At 44.9% G+C, this 26746-nt stretch overlaps 1 pseudogene; it reads right to left on the bottom strand.

The window, feature by feature from the left end:
• LOC100979692 (heat shock cognate 71 kDa protein-like) overlaps nt 1-26746 on the bottom strand; it is a 63867-nt pseudogene that overhangs the window by 17177 nt on the left and 19944 nt on the right.

The following is a 26746-nucleotide window of genomic DNA, read 5'->3' as shown; positions in this document are numbered from 1 at the left end:
TATTCTCGTGATAGTGAGTTCTCACAAGATTTGATGGTTTATAAGTGGCAGTTTCCCCTGCACTCTCTCTGCTGCCGCCTTGTGAAGAAGGTACTTGCTTCTCCTTCTCTTCCACCATGACTGTAAGTTTCCTGAGGTTTTCCCAGACAGATGGAACTGTGAGTCAATTAAAGCTCTTTTGTTTATAAATTACCAAGTCTCAGGTGGTATGTTTATAGCAGTGTGAGAACAGACTAATGCAACCCCCAAAGCATCTACTCTGCAGGGTAAAATCCAACTTCCTTAGTTTGATGTATAAGGCCTGGTACAACCTGACTCCACCCCGTTTTCTCTCTCACCTGCCTTCCCTACACACATACCCACTCCACACAATGAACACACCTTGTCTCCCACAAGACTACAGGTCTCTGCACATGCTGTTCACACTCTGGAATTTTCTTCCCTCTTTTCTGCTTGGTTAGCTTCTATGCGTGCTTCAACAGCTGACTTAAATGTTGCATTCTCTTGAGTAGACAACAACTCGATACTAAGTTTCATTTTACTGGAATTTTATCCGCTTAATTGCCATTGTGATAACACTTGTTATCCCTGAGGGGGAAGTAATAGATGTCTCATTAACATGAAATGTGCACAGTAAACTGCTACAGGACATTCTACTCACCAGAAATTTCTATGAACTGGCATTTCTAAACTATGCAATTGCAACTGATGGCAACTCTAGAAGATACAAAGTTGTTTTACAAGTCAATTAAAAATAAAGTGAGGTGTGAAAGAGAGAGATGCTTTCTGACTAGACTGCTAGTTGCCCCACTTTTATTTTATGTTTTATTTTATTTGAGAGGGTCTTGCTCTGTCACCCAGGCTTGGGTGTAGTAGTGCCATCATAGCTCACTGCAGCTTTAAACTCTTGGGCTCAAACAATCCTCTTGCCTCAGCCTCCTGAGTAGCTGGGACTATAGGTGTATACCACCACCATGTCCAGCTAATTTGTCCATTTCTTTATTTTTGCAGAGATGGAGTCTTGCTATGTTGCCCAGGCTGCCCCACATTTCTAACTAGGCTCATCACTGCCTAGCAAAAGGCTACATTTCCCAGTCTTCCTTGCAGCTAGATGTGGCCATAGGACTAGGTCCATGCCCTAGAATGTGAATAGAAGTGCTAGGTGTGACTTCTGTGTTTCTTGCTTAAAAGCCAAATTGCATGCCCTCCACTTTTTCTCTTTCCCTTCTCCAGGGTGAAGCATGGATGAGGTTATGACTCAGCTTTGACCATGCAGCCAAAGACAACATCCTAGGAACTGTGAGGCAAGCGGATGGGAGGAAGCCATGGCCCCAACTGACCCGATGGAGCTGAGTAGCCCGACCAGTCTGGACCACCCACCCCTGGCCTTTTGCTTGAGAAATAAATTAATTTCAGATTCTTTAAAACTCTGAGTAGCTTATCCAGTGTCTTATGTATCTCTCATATATATAATTATATCTTATAATTAAGATTAGCAGCTTAGCTGCTTAGCCAATGCTATGGATATGGATAATTTTATATATATAAATGTTAAATAATTTTATATCTATATTATATATAAATAAATTTATATCTATATTATGTACAAATTTATAAATTATTTATAAATAAATTTATACATAACATAAACATAATTTTATATCTATATTATGTATACATAAATTATTTATACATAATATAGATATAAAGTTATATCTTATATATAATTATATATAATATAAACATATATCTTATATATATAATTATCCATATCCATAGCATTGGCTATGAAATATATGTGTTTCATGTATATTTCATATATAGCTGCTAATTAAGATTAGTAGTCTGGGCTCGGTGGCTCACAACTGTAATCCCAGTACTTTGGGAGGTCGAGGTGGGTGGATGGCTTGAGCCCAGGAGTTCAAGACCAGCCTGGACAACATGGTGAGATGCCGTCTCTATGAAAAATACAAAAATTAGCTGGGTGTGGTGGCCCACACCTGTAATTCCAGCTGTTCAGGAGGCTGAGGGGGAAGGATCACTTGAGCCCAGGAGGTCAAGGCTTCAGTAAGCTGTGATCGCACCACTGCACTCCAGTGTGGGTGACAGAGTGAGATTCTGTCTCAAAAAAAAAAAAAAAAATTAGCAGCTTAGCAGCTTAGCCATAGCAGCTTAGTCAATGCTATAAATATGAATAATTATATATATCATTCATATATAATTATATGCAATTAATATAAATATATCATATATAATTATATATACGAAATATAAGTATATAATTATCCATATCCATAGCATTGGCTAAGCTGCTATGACAAATATACATACATACATACACATGTATAATGTGTATATCTATACGTATATGCTACGTAATGTCTAATAGCATATATGTGTATATGTACGCACACATATTTGTTGTAGCAGCTTAGTCAATTTTTTTTTTTTTTTTTGAGTTGGAGTCTCGATCTGTCACCCAGGCTGGAGTGCAATGGTGTGACCTTCGGCTCACTGCAACCTCTGCCTCCTGGGTTCAAGCAATTCTCCTGCCTCAGCCTCCCAAGTAGCTGGGATTACAGGTGTCCGCCACCACTCCCGGCTAATTTTTGTATTTTTAGTATAGATGGGGTTTCACCATATTGGCCAGGCTGGTCTCTTGGCCAGGCTGGTCTCGAACTCCTGACCTCGTGATCTGCCTGCCTCGGCCTCCCAAAGTGCTGAGATTACAGGCATGAGTCACCGCTCCCGGCTGCCAATGTTTTAACATAGCAGCTTAGCCCTCTCCTGGGCAGAGTAAGCCATGCAATTCTCCGGAACAGAGGTGAAATCTCTGTCATCTTTTCATTTCCAGCCCCCGGATAGCCCCTTACAAATAACGAATGTTCAATAAACCTCTGCTGATTGAATGTGTGCCTGAATTGGCAAGAACTAAGGCAGTAAACCATGAGTTGGGCCAAATATGAAGGGCCTGGGATGTCCTAGTTAGGAATTTGGACTTTGCACTTGCCCACACACATTTTGGTGCCATCAAAGGTGTACGGAAAAAGAACCTCACATTTTTAGGCTTCTCTGAATCGTGTTAGCTGGGGTGACACCTGCTGGCAAATTGAAATACTGCAGCCTCAATCCGTCAGCCAGAGAAGAGATCAAGGAAGCAGTTGTTAATTATTGTTAAGTTACAAATAGGAGGTGCTGAGGAAAATATGATGGATAGCAATCGTTTGGAAATACTCTGGGCTAGTCATGGTGATGGGTGCCGTAGTGGGGATGCAGAAACCTTTTGACATAGTTCTGTGATGGTGAGTTTCAGGGTTTGGTTTTGTTTAGAGATGGCCTCTGTCCTTTGATCTTGATAAGCTGTAAAATGCCTCTCCCACCCTTTCCTCTTCCTGGGATTGATTCTTTGTTATCTATTTGCATCAGCTTTTGATTTTCTCATTTCTGCCAAAGGGGTTAATCACCATGACAATGTTATTTGAGTCAACTTGTGAATTGGATTAAAAACAACGCAAAAGAAGGAACTATCACCCAAATACCATCCGACAACACTCCCCTCCCCACCCCCGGCCCCAACCCCGCAACACTTATCATGAAAACAGAGCAGCTGGGCTGGGCACCGTGGCTTATGCCTGTAATCTCAGAACTTTGGGAGGCTGAGGTGAGAGGATCGCTTCAGCCCAGGAGTTTGAGACCAGCCTGGGCAACATAATGAGACCCCATCTCTATTTAAAAAAGAAAAGAAAGAAATAGAAAGCTGAGCACTAACAGCGCTCCTTGGCTGGGCCCACTGGGGGAGATTTCGCTCTGTTCTCACTTTTGAGAGACAACAAGATATGCTATTCCTAAACACCAGTGTGATCACCCCTAAGGCCTGTGCAGCTGCTGCAATGATCATTTGGCCTTTTGCTTTGGCCTCCTGAAAACTTGGAGAGAATCCTAGTCCTCTTCCAGCAACTGTAGAAGACTGTGCTTTTCCTAGCCTGGGCAACATGGCAAAACCCCGTCTCTACCAAAATACAAAAAATTAGCAGGGTGTGTTGGTGTGTGTCTATAATCCCAGCTACTCCGGATGCTGAGGCAGGAGAATCGCTTGAACCCGGGAAACAGAGGTTGCAGTGAGCCAAGATCATGCCACTGCATTCTAGCCTGGGCGACAGAGCGAGACTCTGACTCAAAAAAAAAAAAAAAAAAAAAAAAAAAAGGCTGTGCTTTGCTCAGTGCTAAAGGCATAACCTGGCCTTAAAATTTTTTCTCCTCTTATTTTGCCCAATCCATCTGGTATTTTTGTAAGCCATCTGAAATCCCGAATACAACCTAGGACCAAACATTAGGACAAGCGGCCCAAGTAGTGCTCTGGTGGTGGGGCTGGGGAGTCGTAGAAGTGAGGGGAAGAGGCCAGGCGCGGTGGCTCACGCCTGTAATCCTAGCACTTTGGAAGGCCGAGGCAGGTGGATCACCTGAGATCAAGAGTTCAAGACCAGCCTGACCAATATGGTGAAACCTTGTCTCTACTAAAAATACAAAAATTAGCCAGGCATGGCGGTGGGCACCTGTAATCCCAGCTACTCGGGAGGCTGAGGCAGGAGAATCGCTTGAACCCAGTGAGAGACAGGACTAGCTGGATTTCCTAGGCCGACTAAGAATCCCTAAGCCTAGCTGGAAAGGTGACCAAATCCACCTTTAAACACGGGGCTGGCAACTTAGCTCACACCCGACCAATCAAGTAGTAAGGAGAGCTCACTAAAATGCTAATTAGGCAAAAACAGGAGGTAAAGAAATAGCCAATCATCTATTGCCTGAGAGCACAGCAGGAGGGACAATGATGGGGATTTGGGTCCCCTCCCTTTGTATGGGAGCTCTGTTTTCACTCTATTAAATCTTGCACCTGCATTCTCTTCTGGTCCGTGTTTGTTACGGCTCGAGCTGAGCTTTTGCTTGCCATCCACCAACCCCACTGACTTCCATCCCTCCGGATCCGGCAGGGTGTCCACTGTGCTCCTGATCCAGCTAGACGCCCATTGCCGCTCCTGATCGGGCTAAAGGCTTGCCACTGTTCCTGCACGGCTAAGTGCCTGGGTTCATACTAATCGAGCTGAACGCTAGTCACTGGGTTCCACGGTTCTCTTCCATGACCCATGGCTTCTGATAGAGCTATAACACTCACTGCATGGCCCAAGATTCCATTCCTTGGAATCCATGAGGCCAAGAACCCCAAGTCAGAGAACAGGAGGCTTGCCACCATCTTGGAAGTGGCCCACGCCATCTTGGAAGCTCTGGGAGCAAGGAACCCCGGTAACACCAGGAGGCGGAGGTTGCAGTGAGCCAAGATCGTGCCACTGCACTCCAGCCTGGGCAGCAAGAGTGAAACTCTGTCTCAAAAAAAAAAAAAAAAAAAGAAAGAAACATACAAGTGAGGGGAAGATAGATCTGAATGAGGGACAGAGGCTAGGAAAGGGCCCATACCTGGGATAGGGGGGCTTGATTAAACATTGGAGGGTGACACTGATGGCAAACAACGCCAGGTGGGCTCACTCCCACCAACCCTGGCACCCTTTTCTGATAACACTTCTCCTGGCCTCTTTAAATGACAAAAGTCTTGTCCCTTGAGTTCATTTTAAAAATACCTGGTGATAGCCTGGGCAACATAGCGAGACCCTGTCTCTACAAAAAATGAAGAAATTAGCCAGGCATGGTGGCTCACACCTATAATCCCAGCTACTTGGGAGGCTGAGGTGAGAGGGTCACCTGAGCCCAGGAGTTTGAGGCTGGAGTGAGCTATGATCGCAGCACTGCCCTCCAGCCTGGCGGACAGAGCGAGACCCTGTCTCAACAACAAAATCTCCCAGCCGTAGATCCAATGATAAAGGTACACCCATGGCTTAGTCCTATGGGGGAATGTGGCAGCCAACCTCCAAGATGGCGCCCTGTGGAGAGTGGCAGCCTGCCTCCGAGATGGCACCCTTCAAGGAGACACTCTCACCTCCTGGTTTTGTCTGTTTGTGTGTAGCTCCCTCCCCACTGAGTAGGGCCAACCTACGTAACTTCCCTGGCAACTGGCCACCCCTCCACCCCTGAGTTGATGAAACAGGGCACCAGCATTTCCACTGCGGCTGTCATGCCATCCAGAAGCCCACTTGAACCTATGTCTAAAATAAATACACGCAGCCCTGCTGGAAGTAAGAGGGGTACACTTTAGTCATGGCTTGTACAGAGATTTTTTGGGGCATGGGATTCCTACAGCGAATGAAGTTACACATAGCAGGCAGCTGCTGCTAGAAGGGGCCGAAGGCTTCGGCCCATGTGTTGAGATGTTTTCATAGCCATGCATGTCTGTGCACTGAAGAGGGACCTGGCACTTTCTGGGTCCTTGGTTCCAGCTGCTTGACAAGGCCAGGCATTCAGACACAGGCAGCAACAGAGGCTGGAACGAAGTCTTCAGACTCAATGTCTAACTTCTGGACAGGCGTGGTTGCTCACACCTGTAATCCCAGGACTTTGGGAGGCCAAGGCAGGCAGATCACCTGAGGCCAGGAGTTTGAGACCAGCCTGGCCCACATGGTGAGACCCTGTCTCTACTAAAAAAAAAAAAAAGGGCAAAAATTAGCCAGGCACGGTGGCTGATTTAGTAGTCCCAGATACTCGGGAGGCTGAGGCAGGAGAATTGCTTGAACCCAGGAGGCAGAGGTTGCAGGGAGCTGAGATTGTGCCAATGCACTCCAGCCTGGGCAACAGTGCGAGACTTCATCAAAAAAAAAAAAAAAAAAAAAAAAAGTCCAGCTCCTTTGCACAGTCCCTGTCTGTCTTCCAGGCAGGCAGGTGGTCTAGAGCTGCTGGGGTCTGATGCTGCTCCCTGGGCTCTAGAACCCCTAGATGGGCCAGGCCTTCAGCCCGTCACTGGCTCTGTGAACTGCATGCTTGAGCCTGTCCTTCCTCTCCCTCCCAAACACAGCGAGAAGGTCATTACTGCATGTCCTCAACATCCCAATGCAGGGGAGTGTGGCAGAACCGAGTATAAATATTTAGAGTGGCAAATAGGAGGTCCTTGCTCTCTGGAGCCAAGCATGTGTTTCTGTCCTGCAGCCAAGTGATCAGTGAGGTTGGATGGGACAGTAGGAGCTTGAGGCTGGCCAGGAGGTCCTTGGCTTACCAAGGGCAAGGTGCAGTGAGGCTACAGAGCTCAGAGGGCTGTGGCTGTGCCTCTGAACATGGCATTTACCTGGATGGGCTTCAATAGCTCCTGTCTCACCCTAATGGAGACTCAGAGGCTTGGGCTGATGGTGGGAGAGAACTGATCTGAGTGTAAGGCTGCTGGTGTAGTGTGTGAGTGTGTGTGTGTCTGCGCACGCATGCGTGTGTCTATGTCTGTGTGGCAGAAGCTGGTGTTTACTCTAAGCCCAGGAAAACTTCCCAGTACCTTGTTGTTGAGGGAGAAGACTGCGGAGAGAGGTTTATTTAGGCAGTTAGACCTAGCCACAAAAACAAATGAGGAGGGAGGACTATTTCTCAGTGTCTTTGGTACCCTAGGAATGGACAAGATCTTTCCTGTTCATTACCAAAGTGCATTCAAATGATCCCTGGGGCGGATGCAGGGTGCACTACAGAGGGGTTGGCCACTGATAAAAAAAGGAAGGAAAGTTCATAGAAATAGAGCTGAAATCAACTGCCCAGGAAGTGTTAGCAGGTTCAGGAGAGCTGGGTGGCTACCCAAGCGAGGGCACTGTGCACACTAGATGCCCAGGGAGAGGAAGGAGGTGGGGAGCAGGGGGGAAAATGAGGGAAAGACAAAAAAGGAAGGGTCAAGGTCGGAGCGGCTGACCCTGTATTCCCAGACGCCACCACATGGTAGGCACGCTACCATGGGTGCCTGCCCTTCGCTAAAGAACATTAGGAGAGTAATCCCAGCACTTTGGGAGGCCGAGGCAGGCAGATCACTTGAGGTCAGGAGTTCAAGACCAGCCTGGCCAACATGGTGAAACCCTGTCTCTACTAAAAATACAAAAATTAGCCAGGCATAGTGGTGGGTGCTACTTGGGAGGCTGAGGTACGTGAATTGCTTGAACCTGGGAGGCAGAGGCTGCAGTGAGCTGATTGCACCACTGCACTCCAGCCTGGGCAACAGCGTGAGACTCCATCTCAAAAAATAAAAAAAAAATAAAATAAAATAAGAACATTAGGAGAGAAATTGAACATGGACTCTATATTGGGTAATAGTATTGTACCAGTATCCAACATCTTGGGCATAATAATGGTATTGTGGTCATGTGGAAGAACGTCTTTGTTGTTAGGAGCACATACTGAAGTGTTTAGGGATGAAGTGTCTTGGCATGTGCAACTTTCAAGTAGGTGAGTAAAACGAAAAGAAGAGAGAAAGAATGGAAGCCAATGTGGCAGAATGTTAACAATGTAAAGGTCTAGACTAAGGGTTCAACTTCATGGTACTATCTTTGAGTTCTTCTCTAGGCTCAAAATTTTTTAAAAAATGATAAGTTAGGGGAAAAAAATTACTGGTGCATGACAACATGGATGAATCAACATGCTGATTAAAAATGAAATCAGACAAAATATCAATTAATTTGAAATTCTAGAGCATGTAAAACTACAGTGAAAGATACCAGAACAGTGGTTGCCTCAGTGTGTGAGTGTGTGTGGCAAGGGCTGGGGAGTTGGCTGGAAAGGAGCATGAGGAAATTTTCTGTATTTCTAAAGGGATTTAAGTTACACAGGTATAAGATATTATTCAAAACTGGGCAGATGTACACCTAAGATTTGTGCATTTCATGGTACGTAAAATGTATATCAAAAGGGAAAAATGATTAAAAAGAGTTGGGGGCGGCCGGGAACAGTGGCTCATGCCTGTAATCCCATCACTTTGGGAGGCCAAGGCGGGCAGATCACCTGAGGTCAGGAGTTCAAGACTAGCCTGGCCAACATGGTGAAACCAGGAGGCTGAGGCAGGAGAATCGTTTGAACCCAGGAGGCAGAGGTTGCAGTGAGCCGAGATCGCACCACTGCACTCCAGTCTGGGTAACAAGAGCAAAACTCCGTCTTAAAAAAAAAAAAAAAATTGCTGGGTGTGGTGGCAGGTACCTGTAGTCCCAGCTACTCGGGAGGCTGAGCCAGGAGAATTGCTTGAACCTGGGAGATGGAGGTTGCAGTGAGCCAAGATCGCGCCACTGCACTCTAGCCTGGGTTACAGCAAGACTCCATCTTAAAAAAAAAAAAAAGGAATTGGGGGAAATGTTGAATTCAGATAGATTATGGTGGTGTGTCTTGGATTTCTAAACTCTTTGGGATAAACCTTGGGAGCCTGGCTGGACATATTTTGAATGCTTCACTTTGAGGATTCAGAAAGAATACATTGTTGCTCAGGTTTTGGAAGTTCCCAGCCCCAGAGTTGGTTTCCCTGCACTGAGTCGCAGCCATGGATCCAATGATGAAGGTACACCCATGGCTTAGTTCTATGGAGAATGCGGCAGCCAGCCTCCAAGATGGCACCCTGTGGAGAGTGGCAGCCAGCCTCCAAGATGGCACCCTCCAAGGAGACCCTCTTAACTTTTGGTTTTGTCTGTGGTGTGTGTGTGTGTGTGTGTGTGTGTAGCCCCCTCTCCCGCTGAATAGGGCCAACCTGTGTAACCAATAAGATATTATGGAAATGATACTCTGTGTGTGTGTGTGTGACTCTGAAACTAGGTTATAAAAGACAATGCATGTCCGCCTTGCTCTCTCTTGGATACTTGTTCTGGGGGAAGCCAACCCTATGGAGGCATCCACCTTGCAAGGAACTGAGGCCTCCTGCCAACAGCTGTGTTGAGTCTGCCAGCCGTGTGAGTGACCTACCTTGGAAATGGCTCCTTCAGTCCCAGTCAATTTTTCACGTGATTGCAACCCTCGCTGACATCTTGACTAAAACCTCCTCAGAGACCTCAAGTCGGAATTATCCTGCTAATTCCATCCCGAATTCCGTACCTGCAGAAACTCTGACATAACAAATGTGTCTTGTTATGTTAAGCCAGTAAGTTTTGAGGTTAAGCCACCAGAGATAACTAGTACAGGAAGGGATGTTGGGACCTCCAGAGGACACCGAAGGAGGCTGTGGGCAGGTGTGGTCCGCCTTCTTGTGGCAAACCCCAGAGGCTTTCCCCTCTGCCCACAGACTTCACCTTCCCTCCTGGTTCTCATTCACAGCAGCCCAAGAAAAGACTGAGAAGTATTTACCTTTGCCACTCTGGCCCCATTGTCATACTGAGTCACTAAACTCTTTCAAGACTCTGCTGTCTTGCACCACCCCCACACCACCCCTCTCTACACATTTGCCTCAGGACCTCATGGTACCCCATAGCACCTTAAAGACAATTACTTCTTGGAGCTGAGAAGTTCCCAGGTCTCACACATTAAAAGTTATTGCCAACATCCCACTTACATTTTCCTCCCCAACCTGAGCCTCTCATCTACGGAGAATCTCTCCATCCATAATCAGTTTTTGTGGCAGATACGGCATCCTCCTATAAAAGAAAGTACAATTTTTTCTTTCTTTTCTTTTTTTTTTTTTTTTTAACAAAAAGAGTTTCACTCTGTCACCCAGGCTAGAGTGCAGTGGCACAACCACAGATCACTGTGGCCTTGAACTCCTGGGCTGAAGCAATTCTCCTGCCTCAGCCTCCTGAGTAGCAAGGACTACAGGTCCCTGCCACCACACCCAGCTAATTTTTAAAGTTTTTGTAGAGACAGGGTCTTGCTACTTTGCCCAGGTTGGTCTTGAACCCCTGGTCCCAAGTGATTCTCCTGTCTTAGCCTCCCAAAGTGTTGGCATTACAGGCATGAGCCACTGCACCCAGCCTAAAAATGTTTTTATTATGAAGGTAATACACGCTCATTTTAGCATTTCCATTAGTTGGAAAATATAGCAATCGCTGTTAAGGCTGTGTGCATGTATGTGCGCACACGTGTATTCCCAAAGCAAATCCGCTATAAATAATTTAGGACTAAATGAAGCTCTGAAGTAATTTGCTTTGTCATAGCCAAAGCTTTAAAGCCAACATATTTTCAACCTGGAGGCTTTTTGTATTAAAGGCATATTCTGGCAAACAACAACTTAAATCTCCTAGAAAGAATATGGATACAGTTAAAAGTGGGGGAAGTGGATCTTTGTGGTCCTTTCTCTGTCTGACCAGAAAGGAATGGCCAGCAGGTGGAGAGATCAAGGAGAAGGATGTGATCCCATACACCTGCACACCGCTTGCCCTTTGCTCACGGCTTTGCACGTGGGCTCTGTGAATCCCCTCAGATGTCTGCTGACCCGGGCAGCCAGAACCACGGCCCTGTATTCCATAGAAGTGCCAGAGCTGTGCTCAGACCCAGGTCCCTCTGAGGCCACAGCCCATTGTATTTAGTTTGCAAGCGTTGCCAAAATGAAATATCACAAAGGGGCTGGGTGTGGTGGCTCACCACTATAATCCTAGTAGTTTGGGAGGCAGAGGTGGGAGGATCGCTTGAGGCCAGGAGTTTGAGACCAGCCTGGACAATATAGCTAGATCCCATCTCTACAACAAATTTTACGAAGAGTTGGGCATGGTAGCACCTACTGTAGTTCCAGCTACTCGGAAGACTGAGAGATGGGAGGATCCCTTGAGTCCAGGAGGGTGCAGTGAGCTATAATTGCACCATTGCATTCCAGCCTGGGTGACAGAGTAAGACCTCGTTTCTTTTTTTTTTCTTTTGGAGACAGAGTTTCGCTCTTGTTGTCCAGGCTGGAGTGCAATGGCGCAATCTCGGCTCACTGCAACCTCCTCCTCCCAGGTTCAAGTGATTTTCCTGCCTCAGCCTCCAGAGTAGCTGGGATTACAGGCATGCACCACCACACCCCGCTAATTTTGTATTTTTAGTAGAGACGGGGGTTTCTCCTTGTTGGTCAGGCTGGTGTCAAGCTCCTGACCTCAGGTGATCTGCCCACCTCAGCCTTCCAAAGTGCTGGGATTACAGGCATGAGCCAATGCGCCTAGCTGAGACCCTGTTTCAAACAAACAAAAATAAAATCACAAAGAAAGTGGCTTAAAACAATAGAAATTTATTCTCTTGCAATTCTGGAATCTAGAAGTTGAAAGTCAAGGTGTCAGCAGGGTTGGTTCCTTCTTAGGGGCCTGTATTTTTCTGTTCTCACACTGCTAATAAAGACATACCTGAGATTGAGTAATCTATAAAGGAAAGAGGTTTAATGGACTCACAGTTCTACATGGCTGGGGAGACCTCACAATCATGGAGGAAGGTGAATGAGGAGCAAAGTCACATCTTACATGGTGGCAGAAAAGAGAGTGTGTGCAGGGGAACCCCCCTTTATAAAACCATCAGATTTCATGAGACTTATTTACTATCAGGAGAAGAATATGGGGGAAACTGCCCCCATGATTCAATTATCTCCACCTGGCCCTGCCCTTGACACATGGGGATTATTATAACTCAAGGTGAGATTTGGGTGGGGACACAGCCAAATCATATCAGGGCTCTAAGGGAGAATCTGTTCCATGCCTCTCTTCTGGCTTCTGGCAGTGGCCACCATCCTTGGCTTTCCTTGGCTTGTAAACAAATGCATCACTCCAATCTCTGTCTCCATCTTCTCCATCTCCATTTGTGTGTATGTCTCTGTCTTCACATGGCCTTCTTATAAGGACACCAGTCACTGAATTTAGGGCCCACCCTAATCTAGTGTGGCTTCATTTTACCAAGTTACATATGCAAAGGCCCTAATTTGAAATAACATTGCATTCTGAGGTTCTGGATGAATATGGCTTTGAGGTGGGGTTGTTGGGGGCACTATTCTATCCAGTACATCAACATTCAAACATTATGCTTTTTAGCCATCAGCAATGACAGCACCTGGGTATCCCTAATAGATAAGTCCCTTTATTGTGAGCAATAAAGACAAGGGAAAAAGTCAAAAAAAGAAAGACTTTACACTTGAACTCTACTGAAATACATTTGACTAAAGTTTTATAGAGGCCCAGGAGAACATGGATGAAGATTTTGCTGACTTCCCTGTTGCCTTGGAGAAAACAGAGGAGCAGTTCTTTGCAGGGGGAAACCCTCTAAGACATGGATAATGAAAGCAAACCTCATGGAAACATAAGGGCTGGATCACAGCTAATTTAGACCAGAAAATAGTGCAATGATTATTACGCAACCTATACAATTGTCTTCAAGAAGGGTTCTTAAGTACATGGGAAAATGCTTATGCTGTAATATTAAACAACAACAAAAAAAGCCAGCATTCAAATTTGTCTTTGCAACATGAGCTTAACTATGCATATCCCAGAAAATAAGTCTGGTGCCAATTTAGACATGAGGAGATAGAAGCAGAGCACTGTTGCCTTTTATTTTATATGCTTTTGTATTATTTGAATTTTGCGCCAAATAATAATGTAGTACTTTTTAATTTTTCTTTATTATTATTATTATTATTATTATTATTTTTTTTTTTTTTAAGAGAGAGAAGGTCTTGTTCTGTCACCCAGGCAGAAGTGCAGTGGTGTGATCATGGTTCACTGCAACCTCCACCTCCTGGGCTTAAGCCATCCTCCCACCTCAGCCTGCCAAGTAGTGGGGAATACAGGCACCAGCCACCATGCCTGGCTAATGTTGTTGTTTTTTGTAGAGACAGGATCTTGCTATGTTGCCCAGACTAATCTCAAACTCCTGTCCTCAAGCAGTCCTCCCACCTCAGCCTCCCAAAGTGCTGGGATTACAGGTATGAGCCACCACACCCAGCCATAGTACTTTTTAAAAATAAGCTTTGTATTTAAGAATAGCTTTAGATTTACAGAAGAGTTACAAAGATAATAGAGTTCCCATATGGCATCCAGTTTCATCAATTGTTAACATTTTATATTTGTCACAAGTAATGAACCAACACTGATACATTATGATTAACTAATGTCCAAACTTAAATGGGGTTTCTCAAGTGTTTTTCTAATGTCCTTTCTCTGTTCCAGAATCTCATCCAGGATACCACATTATGTTTAGTGGTCATGTCCCTTTGTAACTGTGGCATTTTCTCAGACTTTCCTTGTTTTTGATGACCTTGACAGTTTTGAGGAGTACTGGTCAGGTATTTTGTAGAATGTCCCTCAATTTGGATTTGTCTGCTGTTTTTCTCATAATTAGACTTGGGTTATGAATTTGGAGGAGAAAGACCACACAAGTTAAGTGCCATTCACATAAAGTCATGTCCAAGGATACATTACTTTTGTAATGAAACATACGATGAAATATTAAACAAAGCCAGCATTCACAATTGAATATATAAGTTTTGTAATGAAACATACAATGAAATATACAATGAAAAGGATATATTACATTTGTAATGAAATGTACAATGAAATATACATTTCTTTTTGTTTTTTTGTTTTGTTTTGTCTTGTCTTTTTGTAGAGACAGGGTCTTACCATGTTGCCCAGGCTGGTCTTGAACTCCTGGGCTCAAGTGATTCTCCTACCTCAGCCTCCCAAAGTGCTGGGATTACAGGCATGAGCCACTGTGCCCAGCAAAACATATTCTTAAATAGGATTATGCCAAAAAACTGTTTGACTCTAGGTGGTGGATTATAAGGGTTTTCTAAATATTTTCCTTTACAGTTTTCTATAAAAAGCATGCAATATATTTTATAATTTTAAAAATTTATTTTAAAAATCCTACTGTAAATACTCAAGCTGCCTGGCTGTAGAGACAGAGGAGGGAGGGAGGGAAGCATCCCGGGGCCTCAGCCTGGCCTGCGTGGGAGCAGAAAGTGTCAGAGTGATGGGGAACACACCAGGACTTGGCTGTATGCTGGGAGCAATCAAGATTACTTATGGCAGGACAGAAAGTAACAGCAACAAAAGGAGAGTGAGGGCCGGGGCTGGGAAGACATCTCTAATGAGAACATTGAGATGCATTCCAGGCGAAAGGGTAACCCAAAAATGTAAGCAAGCCTAGAGCAGAGATTAGTTATAGCCAAATAAGTCAGGCAGAACTCAGAGGGTGCAGGCGGCTTCGGGGAGGGACGGGCCAGCTCTGTGTCTCCGAATCCAGCAACCTGAGGCTTTGTATAAATACTGACTTTTTAGGGAAGACACAGAGGAGCCTCTCTCTTTTTCCACTGGAGGGATTAAGAAGAGTTTACTGATTTTCAAACAGGCTGTTTCTAATCAGGGCTTATTTTAGATCTAATAAGGCTCTTATTTTTTTTAATTGGGTACAGAGAAGGGAATTTAATGTCAATCTCTGGGTAAAGTATTTTTAATTACTTTGGATGATGTTACATTGAAACTAAGATTGTAGGTCACACGCAAACCCCAGGGAACTGGTCCTACAAGGATATTCTACTAGAATTAGGGGAGCCTTGCCCAAGGTGTCTCCTAGATCTTGGTCCAGCATGAAAATGACTGGGCAGATGGGCTGGCATCCATAGATGGGGTAAATGATGATAACTTCCAGAGTAAACAACTTTTTTTTTTTTTTTAGATTGAGTCTTGCTCTGTTGCCCAGGCTGGAGTGCAGTGGCTTGATCTTGGCTCACCGCAATTTCCACCTCCCAGGTTCAAGCGATTCTCCTGCCTCAGCCTCCCTAGTAGCTGGGATTAGAGGCATGCACTGCCATGCCTGGCTAATTTTTGTATTTTAGTAGAGGTGGGGTTTCGCCATGTTGGCCAGGTTGGTCTCAAACTCCTGACCTCAGGTGATCCGCCTGCCTCAGCCTCCCAATGTGCTGGGATTACAGGCATGAGCCACCATGACTAGCCTAAACAACCTTTTTTTTCTTTAATTTATTTTTAAATTTTTTTAAAAATTAAATTTTTAAATAATAGAGATGGGGTCCACTATGTTGCCCAGGCTGGTCTCAAAATCCTGGGCTTAAGCAATCTTCCCGCGTCAGCCTCCCAAAGTGCTGGGATTACAGGCGTGAGCCACCATGCTCTGCCTTTTAATTACAGTTGGCAAACTTCTACATATCCTTCAAGACCCAAATCAAGTGTTCTGTGAAGTCTGCTCTATGAGCAATCATAGCAGCTCTGACTTCTGCCCCCACTATGGAATGTCACAGCTATTTTAATTATTGCATTTATCACACTGCACTACAATCATTAATTTATAGTTCTGCTCCCCCGGTAGACTATAAACCTTATAGAGCAGAAGCTGTAGCTTATTCTCATCCTGTATGCCTTTCTCCTTCAGTGCAGCTCAGTTACTAGAAAACAGAAGGCACTCAAATAAAAAATGCTTTTTCGGCCAGCTACGGTGGCTCCTGCTTAATCTCAGCACTTTGGGAGGCTGAAGTGGGAGGATTGCTTGAGCCAAGGAGTTTGAGACCAGCCTGGGCAACATTGCAAGACCTAATTTCTATAAAAAATAAACAAAAATTAGCCAGGTGTCCTGGCACGTTCCTGTAGTCCCAGCTACGTGGGAGGCTGAAGCAGGAGGATCACTTGAGCCTGGGAGGTCGAAGCTGCAGTGAGCCAAGACAGCACCACTGCTCTCCAGCCTGGGTAACAGAGCAAGACCCTATCTTAAAAAAAAAAAAAAAAAAAAAGGCTGGGCGTGGTGGCTCATGCCTGTAATCCCAGCACTTTGGGAAGTCGAGGAGGGTGGATCACGAGGTCAAGAGATCGAGACCACCCTGGCCAATGTGGTGAAAACCTGTCCTACTAAAAATACAAAAATTAGCTGGGCATCGTGGCATGCACCTGTAGTCCCAGCTACTCAGGAGGCTGAGGCAGGAGAATTGTTTGAACCCGGGAGGCAGAGGTTGCAGTGAGCTGAGATCATGCCACTGCACTCCAGCCTGGTAACAGCAAGACTCCATATCAAAGAAAAAAATTTAAAAAGCTTTTCTCTGAATAATAGACGTAGCTATCCTTCTGCAGATCTGGTGTGTCTAGATGTACCATCACATGTGCATCCAGTCAATTTTTGATTTACTAACTTTATGAGGATTCATTGTTGAGCACTTCCTATGGGCTTAAGTTCTGTGCTAGACATAAAACTTCTGTGCAAGGTTATGTAATCACACTGTGGTGTAGCCCTTGATCTTTAAAGAAATACAGTGAAGGAAAATATTAAACCATTAGAGAATAAGAGAAGATGTAATTATAAAAAAATTCAAAGTCAGGTGCCCCCATGCATGATGAAGATGGTGCCTGTCGAGGGGCTGAGGCGGGGGAAGTGGCAATGGCTGGAGTCATCAGGAAGGGCTTTCTGGAGAAGTGGGGTTTGGGTTGAGACATGGAAGACGGGGACAAGCACCCAGGTGGAAGGAATCGGGGAAAGCTTCAGACCGGCAGAGCAGCCTCCAGGATGAGATGGAGCGCAGAGGGGAGAGGACGGTGAAGACACCAGAGTGGGATTCCTGATTGTAACTCGGAGTCTTTGGGGTCCACACCTAAGCTGTAGTGTAGGCTGGGATGACGTCACAGACACTCGCAGTGGACCAAGAGGCCAAGTGCTGAGTGAGCACAGCTGACAACAGAAGCTGGCAATGATCTGAGTGAAACTAGGGCCAGGGGTGTGGCATCACCCTGATTGCAGCTCGGAGGCAGCATCTGGATAACCTGGGGGCCCTAGAGGAAGCATCTGGATAACCAACGGAGATGGGGCTACAGGAATTGGCGAGATCTGGCAGTGCAAGCACCAGAGCCTCAGGAAGCCAGACGATGCCACTGATTGCTGTGTCCCCATCCCTGCTCCTCCCTCTGAGACAGGCCTCTTCTCTCTACAGTGCTTCATGGCCCTAAGTTATTCCTGAAGACTAAGAAGGGCAGGAGGAAAGGAAAGGATGGGCTGAGGAGATACCTAGAAAGGAAACAAAATTCTGAGTGGAGGGAATTCAGGCAGCAGTGTGGCACTTGGGCAAAGTTTTGGTGGACACCACGATACGGCTACCTGCTAGCACTGCACCCTGGGAAGGCTGCCTGATCTCTCTGAGCCTTAATCTCATTTGTACAACTCAAATGCTCATCCTTCTCTTCTGTTTTTACTTGATAGGTAAATATTGTATATATTCATGGTGTAAAATTTCTTTCTTTCTTTCTTTTTCTTGAGACAGGGTCTCACTCTGTCATCCAGGCTGGAGTGTGATGGTGGAGTCATGGCTGACTGCAGCCTTGATCTCCTGGGCTCAGGTGATCCTCCTGACTCAGCCTCCTAAGTAGCTGGGAGCACAGGTACACATCATCACACCTGGCTAATTTTAAAGATTACTTTTAGAGACAGGTTCTTACTATGTTACCCAGGCTGGTCTTGAATTCCTGGATTCAAGTGATCTGCTAGCTTTGGCTTCCCAAAGTGTTGGGATTACAAGTGAGCCTCTGCCTGGCTTCAAGCTATTTCACACGTGCATTACCTCATATACTTATTTTTTGGTGGTGAGAACACATAAAATGTACTCTTGGCAATTTTCAAGAATATAATACATTGTTATTAACTGTAGTCACCATGATGTCTGATACAGTTTGACTCTCTGTCCCCACCCAAACCTCACCTCGAATTGTAATCCCCATGTGTCAGGGGAGGGGCCTGGTGGGAGGCGATTGGATCACGGGGGTGGATTTCCCCCTTGCTATTCTTGTGATACTGAGTTCTCACGACGACATCTGATGGTTTAAAAGTGGTTCTCTTATGGCCGGGCACGGTGGCTCATGCCTGTAATCCCAGCACTTTGGGAGGCTGAGACAGGCGGATCACCTGAGGTCAGGAGTTTGAGACCAGCCTGACCAACACGGAGAAACCCTGTCACCACTAAAAATACAAAATTAGTCGGGCATGTTGGCACATGCCTGTAATCCCAGCTACTAGTGAGGCTGAGGCAGGAGCATCACTTGAATCCAGGAGGCAGAGGTTGTGGTTAGCCAAGATCACACCATTGCACTCCAGCATGGGCAACAAGAGCAAAACTCCGTCTCAAAAAAAAAAAAAAAAAAAGTCAGTTCTCTCCATGTATCCCACCCCCGCCCCACTCCTGCCACCTTGTGAAGAAGGTCCTTGTCCCCGCTTCGCCTTCTGCCGTGATTGTTAAGTTTCCTGAGGTCTCCCCAGTCATGTGGAACTGTGAGTCAATTAAACCTCTTTCCTTTATAAATTACCCAGTCTCAGGCAGTTCTTTATAGCAGTGTGAAAGTGAACTAATACAATGTCCAATGCATCTCTTGAACTATTCCTCCTGTCTGATATTTTGTGTCCTTTGACCAACACCTCCCCAGTCCTCCCCGTCAACCTTATGGTGCAGTTCTTGGGACATAAAGCAAATGAGGCACTTGGTTGCAAGAGACTCACGGGGACCATCTAAAGTGTGCGGAGGGTGATGGCCAAGTTAATTGTAAACAGTTCATCCCGGCACGGCCCTCCCAGCCTCATGGCAACCTGGGGCAGACACACAGCGAGGACCACTCTGTGTGGGATAAAGCTCAGGTCCGGGGGTGAGCTCGGGGTGCAGAGCGGCCCCGGCAGCAGGGCCACTTTTCTGTGCACTGAGGAGCAGGTGTTCTCATTGGCTGCCTCTCTGCCATTGATTCGCCAAATCCTCTTTGAGGGCCTACTGTGTGCCAGACCCTGAGTGGGTGCTGGGGACGCGGTTTGGTCTCTGCCTCTCTGTGGTCTTTTGGCTTCTGTGCCCTGTCCCTAACTGCTCAGCTCCCCCTGCCTGCATTAGTCAGTGGTCTTTGTTCTCGAGTGTCTGACTGAAACCCCACTCAAACTAACTGAAGTAAAGGGAGCCATTAGGAGATCCTAGTATAAATCATCTATAGAAAGAAAGGCAGGGGTGGGCGTGGAATGCAGAGGGAGGCAGCAGAGAATGAGGCTGACTTCCAGGTTGACAGACCTAGCTCACCAAGGAGCAAGCTGGGATTTTAAAATAGCTGCAGTTGGGTGCAGCAACTCATGCCTGTAATCTCAGCACTTGGGAGGCTGAGGCAGGAGAATTGCTTGAGCCCAGGAGTTCATGACCAGCCTGGGCAACATAGTGAAACTCTGTCTCTAAAGAAAATAATTTAAAAATTAGCCAGGCATGGTGGCATGTGCCTGTGGTCCCAATTACTCGGGAGGCTGAGGCGGGAGGATTACTTGACCCCAGGAGGTTGAGGCTGCAGTGAGTAGTGATTATGTCACTGCAGTCCAGCATGGGTGACAGAGCAAGACACTATCTCAAAAAAAAAAAAAAAAAAAAAAAAAAGAATTGGGTTTCTGTCTCCACTTAACAAACGAGATTTCTTCCATTATACCTCCTCAAATCCCAAACTCTCCAATATTTTAATAGTGCTCTGCTGTAATTTAGAAACTCTGCTCTCATTTGAAATTTACTGAGGATCTGTATAACAATAATATTAATAAATAGCAATTGTTGGCTTGGTGCAGTGACTTATCCCTGTAATTCCAGCACTTTGGGAGGCCGGGGCAGGAGGATTCCTTGAGGCCAAGAGTTTGTGACCAGCTTGGGCAACATAGTGAGACCCCATCTCTACAAAAATTTAAAAATTAGCAAGGTATGGTGGTGCACGCCTGTGGTCCTAGCTACTCAGGAGGCTGAAGTGAGAAGATTGCTTGAGCCTAGGAGTTTGAGGCTGTAGTGAGCTATGATGGCATCATGGCACTCCAGCCTGGGTGACAGAGCAATGCCCTGTCTCAAAAAAAAAAAAAAAAAAAAAGCCAGGCATGGTGTAACACCTATAATCCCCACAATTTTGGAGGCCAAAGCAGGTGGATCACTTGAGCCCAGGAGCTGGAGACCAGCCTGGGCAACATGGCAAAACTCCATCTCTACAAAAAATACTAAAATTAGCCAGATGTGGCAGTGCATGCCTGTAGTCCAAGCTACTAGGGAGGTCGAGGCAGGAGGGGATTTTGCTTGAGCCCAGGCTGGGATTTCAAGACTTCAGGAAGCTGAGATCACACCACTGCACTCTGACCTGGGCAACAAAGCAAGACTCTGCCTCAAAAAAAGAAAAAAAAAATCTGTGTAGATACTAGGCAGACATTTTTCTGAGCATGGCTTTGATCTTTTGGTAGGAACATTCCAGGAGAAAAACAAGAAAAAAAGCTTCTTAAGGATCTGCTGTTCCTTGGCTGAAGGATCTGGTATCAGGCTGATTGATGAAGGTCATGACATGCAGCAGCTAGGCAAAAAAAAGCCCTCTTCTCACGATCAGAAGAGCCGCATGTGTGTGTGAGCCAGTTGCTATCCTGCCTCCTTCAAGGTTAAGTACCTCAAAAAACTACCATGTGTCTGTTGGAAATTTTACTTAACCCAAGAAATAAGCAACAATGCGTCATAGGGCCATAAAGAGTTCTGTACCTCTGTTCAGATTATTTGCAGAATCATGTCTATTACAATTCTGACCTGTGTACAAACAAATAGACTTCTTAATGCATGGATCAAGTATGATAGTCACCTCTGAAGATTTTTAACGTGGGAATGTGATGGGGTGAGACTGGAGAACTTAACAATCATATTAACAGCTGCACAAGTCATTTTCTCATTTTTCTACTTTTCATAATAATCATGTAACTATACATATGTTAGTATTAATGCTTATTTCTTTGGTAAAATAAAAATTCCAAAGGACACAGGGCAGATTTTGGAAGTTCTTAACCATGAATGAATCAAGATAGGGTAGTGATTAGCCTTAGATAAATCCCAAGAAAATTACATTCATTTGGTGGATTGAGACCAAATGCAGATTTTTTTTTTTTTTTTTTTTTAATAAAAAGAAGCTCAAGCCTGTAATCCCAGCACTTTGGGAGGCCAAAGCAGGCAGATCACTTGAGGTCAGAAGTTCAAGACCAGCATGGCTAACATGGTAAAACCCCATCTCTACTAAAAATACAAAAATTAGCTGAGCATTGTGGCAGGTGCCTGTAATCCCAGCTACTCGGGAGGCTGAGGCAGGAGAATCGCTTGAACCTGGGAGGTGGAGGTTGCAGTGAGCTGAGATCGTGCCATTGCACTCTGGCCTGGGCGACAAGAGTGGAACTCCTCTCAAAAAAATAAATAAAATAAAATAAAATAAAAAACATTTAACCCTCAAATTTTCTTTTAAAAAATTAGTATTTTCTATTTGATTACTGATGGAAATTGACCATGTCCACATTCCCTCTGTGTTAGTCCGTTTATGTTGCCATAAAGGAATACCTGAGGCTGGGTGACTTATAAAGAAAAGAGGTGCATGTTGGCTTATGGTTCTGCAGGCTGTACAAGTACGGCACCAACATCTGCTTGGCTTCTGGTGAGACACCAGGGAGCTTACAATCATGGCGGACAATGAGGAGAAGGCAGTGTCACATGGCAAGAGTGGGAGCGAGAAAGAGAGGGGGAGGTGACACAATTTTTTTTTTTTCTTTTTTAGACAGGGCCATGCTCTGTTGATCCTGCTGGAGTGCAGTGGCACAATCATAGCTCACTGCAGCCTCAAGCTCCTGGGCTCAAGCCATTCTCCCATCTCCGCCTCCCAAAATTCTGGGATTATAAACATGAGCCAGTCCACACTCTTTTAAACAACCAGATCTCACGTGAGCAAGAGCTCATTCATTACTACAAGGAGGGCACCAAGCCATTCATGAGGGATGCACCCCCATGATCCAACACCTCCCACTAAGCCGCCTCTCCAACATTGGAGGTCAAATTTCACCATGAGATCTGGAAGGGACAAACCCAAACCATATCACCCTTCCTTCCTTTCCTTCTTATCAATTCATAAAACAGAACATACTCCACCTATTGTTCCTCCCCTCACCCCAAATCCTCTTATTTTCAGTAAGGAAGAGTTGCCAAATAATAATATTTGATGGTAGTTTCTGATACGAGAAAGAGAATTGGATAGAGGCTGACGGCACATCCAACAGATGTGGGCAAAGGGCGAGTTACGTGTATGCGGAAATCTGTAAGATATCATCTAGACATTTTTATTTTGACAATTCATCCCCTTATTTGAAAAAGTAGTTTTCCAGCGTCTCATGGCTGTAATATCAATGCTTCTTCTTTTTTTTTTCCCCCTCTTTCTTTCTGTGAATGGAATAATCCCAAAACTTTGGGAGGCTGAGGTGGGAGCATTGCTTGATGTCAGGAGTTCGAGACCAACCTGGGCAACATAGCAAGGCCCCATCTCTACCAAAAATTTAAAAATTAGCCAGACATGGTGGCAAGTGCCTGTAGTCCCAGCTACTTGGGAGGCTGAAGTAAGTGAATTGCTTGAGCCCAGGAATTAGAGGCTATAGTGAGCTATGATCACACCACTGCACTCCAGCATGGGCAACAGAGGCTGACCGTGTTTCTAAAAAAAAACCCAACCAACCAACCAACCAACAAAACAAAAGAGAAAAACCTGGACCGAACTCACAGCATTAGAGCCATTTTTGTTCTGAATTGCTTTTTGGTTCTAATTCAGTTATTGCCTGCTTACTATGTACTATGCCGGGATACCTGGGGAAAGGCCAGGCTTTTACACACTACCTTCTGATATTGCCTTAGGTGAATCAAAGAATAAAATGGAACTGGGCATGGTGCCTTATGCCTGTAATCTCAGCACTTTGGATCACTTGAGTCTTGGAGTTCAAGACCAGTCTAGGCAACATAGCAAGACCCCATCACTACCAAAAATTTAAAAATTAGCCAGGCGCAGTGGCATATACCTGTTGTCTCAGCTAATTGGGAGGACTGCTTGAGCCTAGGAGTCTGAGGCTGCAGGGAGCTATGATCGCACCACTGTACTCCAGCCTGGGTAACAGAGTGAGACCCTGTCTCAAAAAAAAAAAAAAAAAAAAAAAAAAGGAAGGTTCTAAGGATTTGGAGGGAGGCAAAAGGGAAGAGCTATAGGAAGGCATATGAAGAGAGCCTTGGCCTTCAGGCCTAGATGGAATCTTGCTGGCTTTTTCTTTCTTTTTTTGTTTTTTTGAGACAGAGTTTCATGCTTGTTGCCCAGGCTGGAGTGCAATGGCACTATCTCGGCTTACTGCAACCTCCGTCTCCCAGGTTCAAGCAATTCTCCTGCCTCAACCTCCCTAGTAGCTGGGATTACAGGTGTGTACCACCACGTCTGGCTAATTTTTTTTTTTGGATTTTTAGTAGAGACAGGGTTTCACCATGCTGGCCAGGGTGGCTTTGAACTCCTGACCTCAGGTGATCCACCTGCCTCGGCCTCCCAGTGTGCTGGGATTACAGGTGTGAGTGCTGGGATTACAGGCGTGAGCCCCCGCGCCCGGCCTCTGGCTGGCTTTTTCCAAGGTCAGCAATTGTTCTATTGATGCAAACCACTGTCTGTTGTAGCAAGCAGGATTCTCTCTCCACACCCCACACTTGGGCATTGCTGGGAGACTCTGGGGCAGCTCTGGGGCCGCTCTGGGGCCTTAGGGGTATACAAGTAGGTTATTGAGGGCAGTAATCTCAGATCCAGATGTGCAGTGATAAGAGGAAAATCCTGTTTGGTTGGATTCTACAGTCTCTCTGACCTGCACTGGAAATATTTTCTGAGGACCTTCTAGCTGAAAGCTTCCTTTATGTGTGATGAGAACAATAGCCTTACTCTTTTTTCTTATTTGTCATGGCTACCAAAAATCACAGAGATGTTTTTCAGACCAATATATTGGGGACTTTATTGCTTCCAAATTTTCCAGGCAGAGAAGAAAGAACTAAACTTATGGGGAAAGAATACTGTGAGTTTAATTATTGTTTTTTATTTCCTGAAACGCAAGGCTCAAAAGTTCCTGGGTCAAAAGAAGAATGCAGCAGGGCATAATGGCTCACTCACACCTGTAATCCCAGCACTTTGAGAGGCCGAGGTGGGAGGATTATTTGAGCCCAGGATTTCGAGACCAGTCAGGGCAACATAGCAAAACCTCATATCTATTAAAAAACAAACAAACAAACAAACAAAAAACTAAGAGTGGGATCACACACTGGCCGGTAGAATTTGATGCTGGACTGGGCTGGAGGGTCCACCCAATGGTGTCTTGTTCCAGAATTATTTTAAAGCCTTAAGAATGGATGTACTGGAAACAGTGGCTCCAGCCTGTAATCCCAGCACTTTGGGAGGCTGAGGCAGGAGGATCACTTGAGGCCAAGAGTTTGAGACCAGCCTGGGCAACACAGTGAGACTTCATCTCAAAAATTAAAAAAAAAAAGAATGAGTGTAGCTGCAACTTCATTTGGTGACACAACATGGGTGAGAAGTGTAATACTGGTTGTGAAATATAATACTATTAGCTACCATTTATTAGCAACTCCTGTGTTCCAGATTTTCTGCTAACTGCTTTGTATACGTGGTCTCCAAGTCAAATCATCTCATAATCAGTCACAGTGGTTAGTTAGTCAGGGCTAGCACATCTGCTTCTCCACATTCCCTGTTGCTCTGTTCATTTCTACTTTATTAACCTTGATGTATACACATTCTCAATCTTAACCCCCTGCAAATTACTGTTAGAAAGAGGGAGCATACAAATCAGGGAAACAAATATTTGGAATGATTTTCTAAAAAGTGATCAATTGTGAAGGCTTTGTTTGTTCTAAAACTCTAAAGAATAGCTGGTGTAGTTGTACTTTTTACTAGGAAGAAAAACAACCACCATTCTTGTTAAATTATTCTGCTAATGTTTACTTTGTTGAAACAGTGGTATTTTATGAAAACAAAACAGAAAAGTTTTTATTTGGGCATGGCAGGGGGCAAAGGCCTTTCCTCTATTACTAGGAACTGGTTGAGCATCCCTAATCCGAAAAATGGAAAATTCAAAATGCTCCAAAATCCAAAACTTTTTGACCACCAACATGATGCTCAAAGGATTGGAGCATTTTGGATTTCAGATTTTTGGATTAGGGTGCTCAACTGGTAATTACATAATGTAAATATTTAAAAAAAAAATCACTCTCAAATTCAAAACACATCTGGTCCCAAGCATTTCAGAGAAGGGATACTCAACCTATATTCTGGAAGGAGGCTTTGTCATTTCTATCACTGCCCTTGGATCATAATGGACTTGTGGGGTGTCAAGTCTTCTAGAATGAAATCTGATTCAATCTCCTTTTCAATATAAATAATGTGTAGTCATAGACACATAATCTTTGCACTTGTCCTCAGGAACAATGTATGCAGGTGTGTGTGCATATAAATACGTAAACCAAAAATAGTATTCTAAGCCAACTGATAGACCCTGTCCTCTCGGCCAACGGCATTCCAAAGTTAACCTGAAAAACTAGTTCAGGCCATGATGGGAAGGGGACATGTCAGACATGCCTCCTCATTCCCTCTTCCCTTTTGGAATTCAGGCCCAGCTGACCAACATCAACATCAACACAGAGACCTGAAGACTGATAGGACAGACTCTTTAAGTCTGAAAAGAAGCATTTACAATCTATTCTCCCTGAAGCCTGCTACCTGGAGGCTTCATCTACATAATAAAACCTTCATCTCTACAACCCCTTATCTTCACCCAGACATTCTAGGTCTTTAGAAAAGAACTCTTTCAACCAATTGCCAATCAAAAAATCTTTGAATCTGCCTATGACCTAGAATGCCACCCCCACCTTCCAGCTGTCCCACCTTTCTAGACCAAACCAATGTACATTTTACGTGTGTTGATTACATGTCTCCCTAAAATGTATAAAAATGTATAAAATCAAGCTGTAGCCTGACCACCTTGGGCACATGTTCTTAGGATCTTCTGAGGCTGTGCCACAGGCCATTCATTGGTCACTCATATTTGGCTCAGAATAAATCTCTTCAAATATTTTACAGAG

Source organism: Pan paniscus, chromosome 7 (genome assembly GCF_029289425.2).
Source record: "Pan paniscus chromosome 7, NHGRI_mPanPan1-v2.0_pri, whole genome shotgun sequence".
NCBI lineage: Eukaryota > Metazoa > Chordata > Mammalia > Primates > Hominidae > Pan > Pan paniscus.
The sequence above is the reverse complement of the archived record's forward strand: the minus strand, read 5'-3'. Positions and strand labels throughout refer to the sequence as shown.